The sequence below is a fragment of the Delphinapterus leucas genome, chromosome 16, assembly GCF_059928025.1.
Source record: "Delphinapterus leucas isolate spDelLeu-1000000601 "Yukka" chromosome 16, BTC_Dleu_Yukka2, whole genome shotgun sequence".
Classification (NCBI taxonomy): domain Eukaryota; kingdom Metazoa; phylum Chordata; class Mammalia; order Artiodactyla; family Monodontidae; genus Delphinapterus; species Delphinapterus leucas.
The window spans coordinates 48,662,021-48,675,720 of NC_143144.1; the positions used below are offsets into that span (position 1 = coordinate 48,662,021).

General features: G+C 40.1%; 1 protein-coding gene across 6 annotated transcripts in view; it reads right to left on the minus strand.

The window, feature by feature from the left end:
- SGMS1 (sphingomyelin synthase 1) overlaps nucleotides 1-13,700 on the minus strand; it is a 70,686-nt gene that overhangs the window by 21,858 nt on the left and 35,128 nt on the right. The gene's annotated exons all lie outside the window — the stretch shown is intronic.

Here is a 13,700-nt window from a genome sequence, read left to right on the forward strand (position 1 = left end):
AAAACTTTTCTGACATTTAATGAGCCAAAGACATTAAACCACTGTACTTGTACATCCCAGAAACTGATTATCTTAGCAGATCTCCAAGGTAGCATGATGCCAAGAAAAGAGCCTGTCTCAGTGATAGCATCCAACCTCTCTCTGCTAACTATGTGGCCTTGGGATAGACTATTGACATCTCTGAGTCTCAGTTTCCTAATCTGTAAACCAGAAATAAGAACATTAGAAATGATGTACGGAAAATCCCTGCCATCCATGCATAGTGGCAGTCAACAAATGTATACATTTTGTGGATGAATCACAAAATAAGCAAGAATTAGAATCACACATCTTTTCCATTTCAAGTTTATTGGTGGTTCTAATGAAATTATTTGATATGTATATGTGAACATGTATATTGAGTTTGATAACTTCTCCTAATAGCAATTTCCACATAGGTTTGGCTTTAACTAGATTAAGTTGTACAAACTTAAGTGTATCCTTGAACAAGAATGTTCCTTCCCTTCTAATTCTACCTGTTCTATCTTGTTCTACCACAGGCCAGAATCACAGTCCTGTGGGTCTCCTCCTCTTCAACCTTGAGGGGTTCAAATTTTTCCTTGGCCCAGGGCAACCTAACATAAATAAACACACATTTTTTAGAAACAGTGAACAGGCTTTCCTCTGAGGATACTGAACATTCACTCTATAATTGTACAATGTGCCTCTATTTTTATGCAGGATGGACATTCCTACTGGAGGAGAATTTGTATCGTTTGTATTTTTTAACAAGAGGAATGAAGTGATATGTCGCCTGTGTGATTAGAAATTAATTTAAAAATAACCCACATAACTGTATTAGTATTTCATTCATAACTACACAGTTCATGTAAGGTCCTTAGGTTGTACGGGTAGAGCCTGGGTGTTGTGCCTCTTTACCCAGATTTTAGAAACTGGGTCAAAACTGCTTACCACAGAGAATGTCTCATTTTCTCTTATTAAAGCTGTGCTTGCCACCTCCAAGGGCAAGAATTTATTCAGCATAAAGCTGTCTTTTATAAAGGTATGTGCCTCTAATTTCACTTGATGAAAAGCACAGTATAATTAAACAATATAAAGAGGGACAATACTAGAGAATATTACTAGACTATAAATGTCTTACCAAAATAACTTGAAATACCCGCGTGAATTTTACATTGTAAGACACGATGATCATTTTTCTCAAAAAGAAAATGCCCTCTCTCACCATCCTGTTCAAACAAACAGAAATTACTTGCCATTTTACTTGAACTATACGAAAAACATCTACAACAGAAAACTGTTAAGTCTATTTAGATATGTTAATCTCTTTAGATGAAGAGAAGCAAATAAAATGACTCCTATCACTCCATTTTGGGAAAGATTACTATCTTAAATCCCTTTGCCTGATGGTTTCATGGTGCACATAAGATACACACACGCACACACAAACACCAGTAACTATTTCCATATCTCAAACTTGAGTCACATTTGAGAAACAGTGAAAAGACTTAGGATTACCTGAGAATGAGGTATATGAAAAAATGATAATGGATGAGAAAAGACAAATTCTTTAACAAAAAATACTTTAAAAGTATCAAACATTAAAGATTCAGTCACATTTACTCTTTGACTTGAAGTGAAAAAGTCAAATGATTTTATCAATGTGACTCCATCAATATTCACATGGTGACAAGTTGGAAGTGACTATTAATAAGAATCTTCTGATCTTTGGTATTAATCTTTTTGAAAGTAAGCTTAGAATATCTTCAATGTATAATTTTAAACAAGAATCTCCTACCATAAACTTTAAAAAGCAGGATATAAAAGTGTTTCAAAAACTTGTATCCTGTTAAGGTATTTTTCCTTAATCAAACAATTTCACACATTAGAATTCTTTCTCACTTAAGTTTAAAAGTTCAAGATGTGCTTTAAAGAAAAAAGGTTTAAAGTAGTTAAAAATGTAACAAGACAACAAAAAAGCCACAGAGGAAACATTAATGAGGTATTTCCAGAGATTAAGCAAATGCCAAGGACAATATGCACATTATAATTCTCAAAACCACAATGCTGTTCTTCTCACATGGGATATATCTCTCCTTTCATGTTGGAAAGAAGCCTGTTTCCTATCTGCTTGCACTCTGCAATGACTATCACGTCACAGACGCTTGTACTTGGTCACGATTATTCTTCTCTCAAGTATTTGAGTAATAGGCTCATTACTACTTGCTCTGACAGAAAAGAAAAACATTGTTAAATTAAAAAAAAAAAAAAGGTAGTGGCTTATATTTTTTTCTAAGTCCCATGTAAAAGGTCTGCAATACAATGCAAGAGAAAGGAAACTGTCCATTCTTCATTATTGTTAAATTCGATAAGGAAATATGAATAAAAGTGTTAATATTTTATAGATAATCATTAAGACTTGTTAGAATGGTATGTTATGTTAGGTCCAGGATAACTTTATTAAACCTTTTACTATCCCTACTTAAGGAGGAAAAAGTACACAGAACCTGATTAATTACTACCAAATACAGGCTTAAAATAGCAGTACTGCTTTGTTTCTGGCATTTGATACAATGGTCTAAAATTCTAAAGAAAAAACGATGAAAGAAATGAATATACTGGAAAGTAAAATTAAAATACTGGCAAGTTCTTTTGTTTCCCGCAAGTTGTCTCTTTCTGAGCTGTAGCCAGAAGACACACAATTCTTTCAGTGCTCAGACCTGCTCTGCCAGCTCTTGAAACAAACAGGTCCTGAGACACAGCAGTGGAACTAAGCAACAATCCCAAAGTAGGAGGCGATAAACACGGGGGACAGCACATGTATCTGGACCAGGATCAGGGAGGCCCACATCTCTGGAGCAATCATGGAGGCCAGTGCGCAGTTCAGGTCCCTCCAGTATATGCCACAGGGACAAGGCGTCTCCAGCTTATCTTCACACAGATGCTGGCTCTACCTTTAGCAAAGGCTCGCGTGATGATTTGAATCATCTCAATTAACTTCTTTGGAAATTGGCTTCCTCGCCAGCAAAACGGTATCTTTCTTAATGATTCAGAGAAATGCTACTGAGGAATTTCCCCAGACTGTTATTAACAGTAACTAGGGTTTTGCCAAATTCCTCCTCTACGCCAAGCTCTGTGTCATTTAATTCTTAAAATAACCTGCAATGCAAGGCTATGATCCTTATTCTACAGATGGGGAAATTGCAGTTTCAGAGAGTCTAAGGTGAAATATAAATACATTACACAAGACAAAAAGATTCAGGAAATGGCTTCAAATTGTGTAAGAAATCCCAATTTCATTTTGAGACTACACTGTTGTGTTCCAATCGATGAGCCAACATCCGATCACATTTAAGCTACATATCAAAATCCACTTAACTCAGATTTTTCACTTAGTGTTTTATGTCATATTTTGTATTGACCCAGACCTCTACAAAATAAGCACTTCTGATAGTTATTTAATGATAACCATGTTAGTTAGTAAAGTACTGAAAAAAATCCTTCTAGGTATCCAGAAGGAAACTGTCCATTCTTCATTATCGTTTGCACAGTCCGTGCCCAGTTAGATATGCTTTACGTCCCCCCCAGTGTTTGGTCAGTCATTCTGAAATGTCATCCATTTCTCAACATTCTATCTCGCCTGAACTTCCACTATGACCTTTGACCTAGTGTCACTAATTCCACTTGTGCCTCCCTAAAATCCTTTCTACAAAGAGCAGCCAGAATCATCTTTTGTTTGAAACAGTTAAACAGAGTATGTCCTTTAAAACCCTCCAATAGTTGCCAGATATATTTTGAATAAAATCCAAATCCTTTGCCAAGCCCATGAGGCCCTAGATGATCTGGCCTGCCTCTCTCTTAAGCTCACCTTCCACTGCTCTCCCCGCCATTCTTCAACTCCAGTCCGATGCCCTTGGTGCAACTGAACACATCACCCCAAGTCCCTCCTGCCTTAGGTAGGATCTCTGTGCCAGCCATTCCCTCTGCCTGGACTCCTGGAACACTGCCTGTCACTCAGGTCTCTGAGAGACCACCTACTCTAAAGAAGGTGCCTGGTGCCATCTTCCATTTTACTTTCTTCATAGCCTCCCACTCCCATTCCCACATTCTGTTGAAGCTAACTCCAAAGAGTTTCTTAAATCTGTTTTCCTCCCTTTAGTTCCTTGCTACTAGTCCATGGATTCCCTGGATTATGACAACTGCTCAACATGACCCCAAGCTACCTTAACTGTTTTATCTTGCAGACCTGAATTCCACTGCCCTGGGCAAAACGAGCCCCACTCATCCGTTCCCTAAAACCCTAGTTTCTTGCTTTTGCCAGCAAATCTCTTTCCCTGGCCTCTCCTGTTACTCTATCCACCTACCTCAAATACCACCTCTGCGTGAAGCCTCCTACATGTTCCCAACTGGGCAGAGCTACTTCATCCTCCAAATCACTTCAGAACTTGTTTTGTATTTTACGGTATTTTTAATAGTAAGATTGGCATCACCATTACCAACAGAGGCCCTCATTCCTTCTGTTAGAGGAAAAGCTCTTAAAGAAAGCTGCTCTTTACTTATGTTTTAGTCCCAGTGAGACTCATGACGGTACCGGTAATATGGGCAACACCTGCGGTTCTGTGCTTAACAGCTTCACTTTTTACTCCCTCTGACAGTGCTTTCCTGCTTCTTCCCATAAATGTTTGTCCTTTAAACTCTTTAATTTATCTGCCAGAATGAACCTTTGCTGATGCTCACCAATCCTTCACTTTGCATCGTTTCTGCACTTATATTTTAAGTGATGACACCTGCCAAGATGGCGGCATTCATCCAAGTAAGGACTGTGAGTCCTATCATCTTCCTCCCTTGCCTCCCCCGTCTCCTCATTGCCCTGTCTGGGCTTTCTACCCATCACAGGAGTCTCAACTGCTCCAGATGGTGAATCATGAAAACCCAGGGCTTAATTCGGTACTTTAAGAAGGAAAATCCCAAGGAAAGGGTTGTAAAACAAAAAGGAAGGAATAAATGCTCTAGAGTAAACAGAAAAGTAAAAACATATGCTCTCCCGGGAGATCCAGACTCGCCTAATACTTCCTGGGTGTGCACACAGGAGGATGGCAGTTCATGAATCAGGAGAATGAGAGGGACCCATGCACCCGGCCCAGAAATGTGTCTGTACACGCACGGTGCCTCTTTGCCTTAAAAAAATCCAACTCAAAGAGATTTTTGCATCTTTGGTATTAACTATGTTAACCACATTGCTGTTTAGCATATACTATTTTACAGAAGGAAAAAGTAAGATGTAAAGAGTTTAAGTACTAGCCTGGGGCCAGAGCGTCAGTCAATGAGACAGCCACAACAAAACCCAGGTCTGCAGATTTTCAATTAGTTCCTCTTTTCACTAATGAAATTGTCAAGTTAAAAGGAAAAAAAAAAAGGTAGTGGCTTAGTGGCTTATATTTTTTTCTAAGTCCCATGTAAAAGGTCTGCAATATAATGCAAAAATTAAGTTCCGGAAATGATCCATACTAGTTTAGGGAACTTGCAAAGAACAGATCATATTATAAAATTGTCCCCACTTAAGCCATCTTTTTAAAAAAATATTATTTCCTGAGTTAAATATAGATTGTAACATAAAGAAAAAATGTTACGCTGTAAGATATGAAAGACAACATCAATATGATCTACTTGAGTTATGAAGAGTTAAAATCAAGTAGCCTCCAGAAACTGCTGCATATATAAGTACCAAACAAGTTACATTTCTTGTTAGTATTTTAGGCTATTAACAAAAATAGTATGTACGCATATATACATATGTGTGTATACATAATACAAATATGTATGTGTACACATAACACAAATACGTATATGTATACAGATCTTTCTTCATTCCTTCCCTTCATCAAAACTCACCTTGAATCACATTCTTAAGGCTTGTTCAGTCACAGCGGGCAGAACTCAACAATGAATGTTTGCTCTTAAGCTAAAGGATTACCCTTAAAAGTAACATTTTCTTTTTAACAGGGGGTTGGATTCTAAAAACATAATAAGCACATACTTCACCAGCAATGGCTAACATTTACTGAATTCTAGGCACAGTAATCATCATAGTGCAATACTCAATTAATGTTAGCTGCTGCTATTATTATTTATTTATTCTCATAACAAATATATATATATGCTAGGCATTATTCTGGGCACTGGAAATACAGCAGTGAACAGAATGGACAAAAAGCCTGCCCTGTGGTACTTATATTCTAGGGGGGGAGGCAGGCAATAAACAAGATAGATGATATACAGCATGTTAGGTAAGTGCTAAAGGGTAAAATGAAGCAAGAGTGTCATTGGAGGATGGGAGGTTACAATTTGGGGCTAAGTTGATCAGGGAAGGTGTCCCTGTATATGAGGGGGTTAACCATGAGGACGTCTGGGGAAGAAGATTCCAAACAAAGGCTAGTATGTGTGGGTGTTGGCACAGGGGTCAGGGAGCAGAGTGCATGAGGACATGAGGTCTGGAGGGACCTCCTTGGTCACCATAAGGACCTCTGACCTAAAAGCTGTATGAGGGGACTTCCCTGGTGGCACAGTGGTTAAGAATCCACCTGCCAATGCAGGTGAAACGGGTTCCAGCCCTGATCCGGGAAGATCCCACATGCCATGGAGCAACTAAGCCTGTGAGCCACAACTACTGAGCCTAGGCTCTAGAGCCCGTGAGCCACAACTACTGAGCCCACGTGCCACAACTACTGAAGCCCACGCGCCTAGAGCCCGTGCTCCGCAACGAGAAGCCACGGCAATGAGAAGCCCATGCATCGCAACAAAGAGTAGCCCCCGCTCGCCACAACTAGAGAAAGCCTGTGCACAGCAACAAAGACCCAACGCAGCCAAAAATAAATAAATAAATTTAAAAAAAAGTAAAACTGAAACTATTAAAAAAAAACAAAAACTGTATGAGGTGGGAGAAGAGTGACATACACCAGCTTACTGTACAGTGACACATTCTCTCTGCCGAGTTGACAAGTGACTTAAGGGAAACAAGAATGGAAACAGAGAGACCAGTAGGAAGCTCCTGCAACAACCCACGTAAGAGACGACGTTGGTTAGACCCAGGGCAACAACAGAGGTGGCGAGAAGTGGTGGGATTAACAGACCAGATGTGGGGTGGAAGCGAATACCAACAACAAAACCGAGGCGTTTGGCCTGAGAATGGGGCAGGACAGAGATGCCATTTACTAAGATGAGGATGGGGGCGGGGCAGGCTTGGGAACCAGGAGGACGCCAAGGACTCAGCTAAGTGCTTTATACACATTATCTCACTCCATCCACACAACAACGTTGAGATAAGACACTATTTTATTGTCCCCATTTTGTAGTGAGGAAACAATGCTACTCTAAGTATTTAAGTAATTTGACCATATTCACCTCAGTTAGTAGATGGCTGTAGGGATAAGATGATCTCAAACCAGTAAGATTTACAGTATAACTGAATGCTTAACTACCATTACCATGATACAAACAGGCTGAGGGGGGACATATGTGGTGACTTCTAAATAAGAGCATGAATACTTAGACAGACATCCCTGGTGGTTTTTTAAGAGAAGAGGGAAAGAGATGATCCCTGGGCACACTGTAAAATACAAGGCAAATGTGATACTACTTAAAAATACACACATATGTCGATTACACCTATATGAGCATACAGAAAAATATGAAAAGGAATATGAAACCAGATGTTAGCATTATTTATCTCAGGCAACGTAAGTAAATTTTTTTTGTTTATCTTCTAATTGGCCTACAGGCAAGATACACTACTTAGTTTTTCCTTTTGTGTCATAAATAAAAATTAACTCATGTAAACTAATTTATTGCACCAATTTTTTTTTTTTGCTTTCTCTCCCTTTTATCCTAAGTCTCAGTTTAAAAAGCCTCTTATAATATTTATGTTAACTTAAAACCTAAATTGCTGGAATTACTGAATTTAGCTTCCCTACAATTCCTAGGGTTTAGGCTAGTATTTAGGTCTTGAGACCTAAACTGGTAAAAATTAGAAGAGGTGAAAGTGGGTAAGACCATCTGTGAGCTAACAAAGTGAGAATGAGAAGTGAGGTAGAGCCTGGAACTGAATCTAGTGCCTAGAGTGACTGTCCTTCCCCACTCCAAGGAGGGTGAGCAGAGGCCTGCAAAAGCCTAGGACGCCCAGATTACACGGGAAGATAATGGGACAGGGAAGGTCCCCAGGAAGGAAAACAGGATCTTAACCCCGGGCTCTGCCGCCCAGGGTCAGAATCAAGGGGAGAAAACTTGCTAGAAACAGCAAGAAAAAGTCTAAGGTTGGGCGCGCCTGGTCAGCAGTCTTCAGTGGAAAAGCGTGACTGCATGGAGGCAGAGGGCATTTCCCAGACCCATGGTGAGTAGGGCCCATGCCACACCATACCTAGGAGGTCACAGGACAGCAGTCAAGTAGGACAGGACTCAGTACGCTTTCTACAAACTACTGTGGAACAGCCAAGTTGGGATAGCTTTCAGGTTTGGCAGGTCCACCCTGGGGCAAGTATGAATGTCTCCTGGATGGTATATGACACATAAACCTTATTATCCAACACAGGACTGATCTGTTTTCATTCTATCTGTCCTCTGCATGTTGAATCTATGCTACTATATCTGCTAAGAAAACACATTTCCAGAGGACAGATGCCTATTATACCAGGACACTATGAGACTGGATTTATACTGAAAAGCCTTCAATCCTCAAAATATTCTGTGTGGGATCTTGGGCAAGTCAACAGCTTTTCTGTGTCTCAGGTATCTTCACTGAGACAAGAGAACACACTGCTTAAAGAGTTGATTGGATGAAATGACCAGTGCATGTAAAAAAAAAAAATTCTCGTTACTCAAATGTTTGGAATCTGCCGTTTGAACAGGGCGATAATGATTTTTGACAACATGGATGAAAAGGAACAGAAGAAAACAGACTTTGAGTAAGTATATAATAGATGCAGGTACATGTGAAGAGAGAGAGGAAAGGAAGGGAAGGGACGATCCATGAGCTCTTAACTTGCTTTATGGCTGGAGAGGAATATGACAGTCTATCAGCCAATTAAATAATGTGCTAGATGCCCCCAAAGCAATAACATGAGGGAATTTTTGTCCTCATGAGTTTTATACTTTAGGATAGAGTCTGGACAACACACACTTTAAAAACCTGAGATGTTACTGTGAAAACAAACAAAAATCCCCCAGGAGATAACCTCTATGTAGCTTTGTTTTGCTCACTGCTACATCCCTAGCACCAGTCTTCAATAACTCTTGACGAATTACTAAACGTAAAGATGCCCTGAAGTTCCATTAGAGACCAGCCTAGCCTAGTGGTCCACAATGTACCAACGATTTCTAATAAAGTGAAACAGCCTTAAAAAAAAGGCTCTTCTGGAACTTGGAAAATAAACTCTATTGAAGGGACCTGCTTCATCTCAAATGCTCTACATCAACAGCTTTCAAGAACGTAACTTAGTCACAACCATCAGAGACTTAAAAACAACTGAAAAAATGTTGACAGTAACTGTGGTCATAAACTACCTTGGGGAGTAGAAGAGGAAAGAGATAAGTACTTTGATCCAATCAACTTAATGTGAAAAGAAACACTGATGGAATCAAACTGGGGTAAAATGAAAGATAAATGTTAGTGGAGTCTAGCCTGTTGAATAAGACACAAAAGAAACAAACAAAAAAATCAAATTAGCACCTGACAGCAGCAGTTGCCAATCAGCACAAGGCTTCTGTCCTTGGAAATTACATTCCATTCACAGGAGAGAGGCAAATGCTGTAGATAAACCTTCTTATGTTGGCAGACACCCTCCTAACAAATAAGGCCTCCAAACCCAGGGCATTTACCAAAGGATAAAATACAAAGTAAGTCTTTTCCAAAGCAGTCTCCCAACATAAAAAACATACTGCTGCCAAACATCTAAAAATCCACTGCAGTACTCTCAGAGTGTAATCCTGGGAAAGCCACACTGGAAAACTGTATCTGTTCCTTCCTTCCGGATCAAGGAAGCCCCCAGAAACGGTTCCGAATAGAGATGTCAAGTCTTAAGCAGGATCTGCCAACAGCACTTCCTTCTCTAGCTCCTTTCCTTTTGGTATGAGATCAGTTTTCAAAGAACCTACTTGGTGACCATTCTACCACTCTCTCCATAACTCTATACAACTGTTTATGCCAGAATATTCTACTCCATGCCCAAAATGCCTCAACCACAAAGCTCTTTCAACTCCACCCCACATCCCAACTATCCAATGGCTCCTTTTCTTTTTTCTTCAAATCTTTACACCACCAGTGGATCAATATATCCTGCAATATTTAATTCATCGTTTTACTATCTACCCTCACTCCCCACCTGACTTGTGCTACTCCTTTTAGGCAAATATCTGATCTAAAAGCAGCCATGACAGAAAACAAATATACACATCACCTGACTTTGCTCTGAAGTAAAATATATTCAAGCAACGTTGAGAGCACTCTCAAATTAGTGAATTCTATCTCAATCTATGGTTCATTCCTCATTAAATTTCAAATAAAATTCAGAGATTCACAGAGGGACCCCAAAACCCTGTATGAGATACTGTAACAGAAGTCAGCCCTGTGGCTATAAAAGATTAAGGAGTTCTAAATGTAACAGAAGCCATAGCTTCTAGGAAGTTTATCCCTTCCCCACAGCCCAGCACAAAATGTATTCATTGGCCAAACGTGAGTCTAAGTCGCGGTCATCTTCCAACTGGACCATTTGTAATGGCATCCTAACACCCATCCCCCGCCTTCCACTCTTGCTTCCCTATTCTCTAAACGGCAGCCAGAGGGCTTCTTTTAAAATACCAATCTGTTGACATCATTCTCCCCTAACGACATCATCACACTTGGAACAAAAATCCTGCCTCTTTTTCCACAGCCCACGATGCCATCCATACCTCCCTGACCCCGTGTCACTGCTTCCTCCCAGCTCGTTTGGCCACACAGGCCCGTGGCTATTCCCCAGGTAAACCTCAGAGACTCTGTACTTGCTGTGCCTCCTGTCTTGACTGCTCCTGCCCCAAACACCTACTTGGTACACCCCCATTTGATTCGGGTGTCTGCTCAACTGTCACCTCATTAGAGGACTTTTCTGATCACCCAGTCTAAAATACCACCTCCCCCCCACTATCCCCAACACTTTCTAACCCTTTAGACTGCTTTATTTTCCTCCATTTCTCTTATCACTGCCTGGTATTATATATTCATTTGTTCACGACTGTTACACCCTGGTCAGAATACAAGCTGATGTGAGAACATCAGGGGCCTCTGCTCACTGCAGCACCCTCAGGGTCTACCACAGTGCCTGGCACACAGTAGGTTCTCAGTGAATACAAGTTGAATGAATGAATGAATTTTAAATGAGCACTTTCTATGTGCCAGACTCTGTATCAGGCAGTGTGATATAAAGATGAATGACAAAAAAGATCTGGTCTTTTCCCTTGGGGAACTTAAAAGTCTAGCAATGAAGGAGATACACACACAATGAATAGAATGGACTGTGATATGAGCTTGAAGTGTTCAAGGAAAACCGTGGAGTAGAGTAGCTGGAGATGAGGTCGAACAGCCTGGGGTCAGATTATGAAGGACCCTAGGCTTCAGGCTAAGGAACTGGGCCTCCATATGAGCACCCGCTGTTCATCACTAAGTAGGAATGGAAAGAGGTAATGAATCTGAAATTAGAATGGACAGAACTTAGTGACTATTTATATGAAAGGAACCGAGAAGTTCTAGGTTTCTAGGAAATGTCACTGCCCACATAGGAGGAAAAAGAAGTTGAAAGAAAAAAATGACAAATCTGGTTTTAGAAAAGTTGAGTTTGAGGTACCTATGACCACCATACTAAGTCATAATGCCTTCTCAAGTGGCTAGAAAATTCTTGGCTTGGAAATTCTGCCAGCCTGCTCCTTGGCCGCCTTCTTGGTGGGCGTTTACAACGTCCTAATAGCGCTGAGCCACCTGTATCACATTTGGGTGCCATCGTGTCAGCTACGATATAGCCATGCATGGAAAGTCCCTACCAAATCTGTCCCTTTAACATATTCTTTAATCACACTTTCTTAAAACAAGGGATACCTGTTTTGCAGTGAAGTCTGACACAAATGCAGAGATTTCCCAGGAATTTTTCCTAGTCAGTGGCTTGAAAGTCCAATTCTAAATGGGGAGACAACATTATTTACAATTTTAAAAATCAAAAAGTTGTCAAGGACAGGCATTGTTGTTGCTTTCCAACTTCACAACGTTATGGAAGCCCCATGCGGACCTATGTATATATCAGCATATGTACATATAGACATGAGGGGGAGATGTTAAGAATGAAAGGACGCAAAAAAAATTTAAGTACAAAAAACAGAACTTATGTTTAACAGTAAAGGACAACTGTATACAGCATAAGGATAGAACCAAATGTCACAATGTCATAAATTCGGGCACCAATGTTTTCTAGCACCTTGAACATCTGGCTGAAGGGTTTGCTGTCAGGAGATGTTGCTCAAATTCCGGCATATCATTTCTCAATAAGTCATCCTCTACAGTTTCAGCCCCTGATTCTTCTCTAAAAAGTAGAAGATAAAGAAGCAAGAAGGAATAGGCTGATTTTTTAAGGCTCCAAGACTCTTAAAAGTCAAAGTAAAATTAAAATGTCCCTTTGGAAATTACTGATCAGGCAGGTTTAATTCCTAGGAGGTCTGGACATACTCCTAAGTAGCAAACTTCCTGGTGGAGGCTGGGGAGAGGGGTCAAGTGTCAGAAGAGTCAAGCACAAAATGAGAGGTTATCACTTTTAAACAGAATATTCCATAACCAGAAGGATCCATTTTCCCAACATACCTAATAATAAAACTGTTACACTGCCATAGCCAAATAACTAGAAACAAGGGATCTCTGACTGTATGAAACAGTTTAATCTTCTTTATGAAGGCCAGGGAAAGGGAGCGCATTAATACCCACTGCTTGGTGTGTCAAGCTCTATCTTTCTTCCTACCTCTTCCATGTCTGGTGTGCCACACACACTGAAGACAGGTCTCAAGGATGGAGATGGGAAGCCACAGATGTGTCCCAGTAGCAGGACAAGGGTGGGGATGCTTAGGATTATCATGACAACAGTTGAGTTATCCTGCTGACGTGGAAACCAGAGAGAGGACCTTAAAGAATCCTTAGTTGGATGCACTCTGGACGAAAAATGCTCTGCAGTTAATAATACTCAGACATAACTGGCCCATTCAGTAATGTTAGAATCAAATAAAACACAGTTGTATAGAACAATAGAAATCATCTAGACTGAGAGGTCTTTATTTATCTGTGAGAAAAACAAGGCTCCTGAGATTTGGAGATTCATCCACACCACCCACCATGTGAGGGCATGGCTGGGGCTGGAGCCCAGGCTGCCTGTGTCCTAGCCCTGGGTTAATTTTGCCCAAGGTGTGAGTCAACTGATTTATGGCTGTAGAACAATTTAAATATACAAATGACTACAGTATTAGCAATAAATACCGGTAAAACATGAAATTAGAAAGCTTAAAGAGAAACAGATTTGAGGAAAAGTCCCTGCTGAGAGAAATATAAATAGTAATATACTTTAAAGAAATTATCCCTATGGTTAGGACACTTCTTAGAACAAGAATAAAATTATTCAAAAGTCACAGTTCTGTGAAAGATT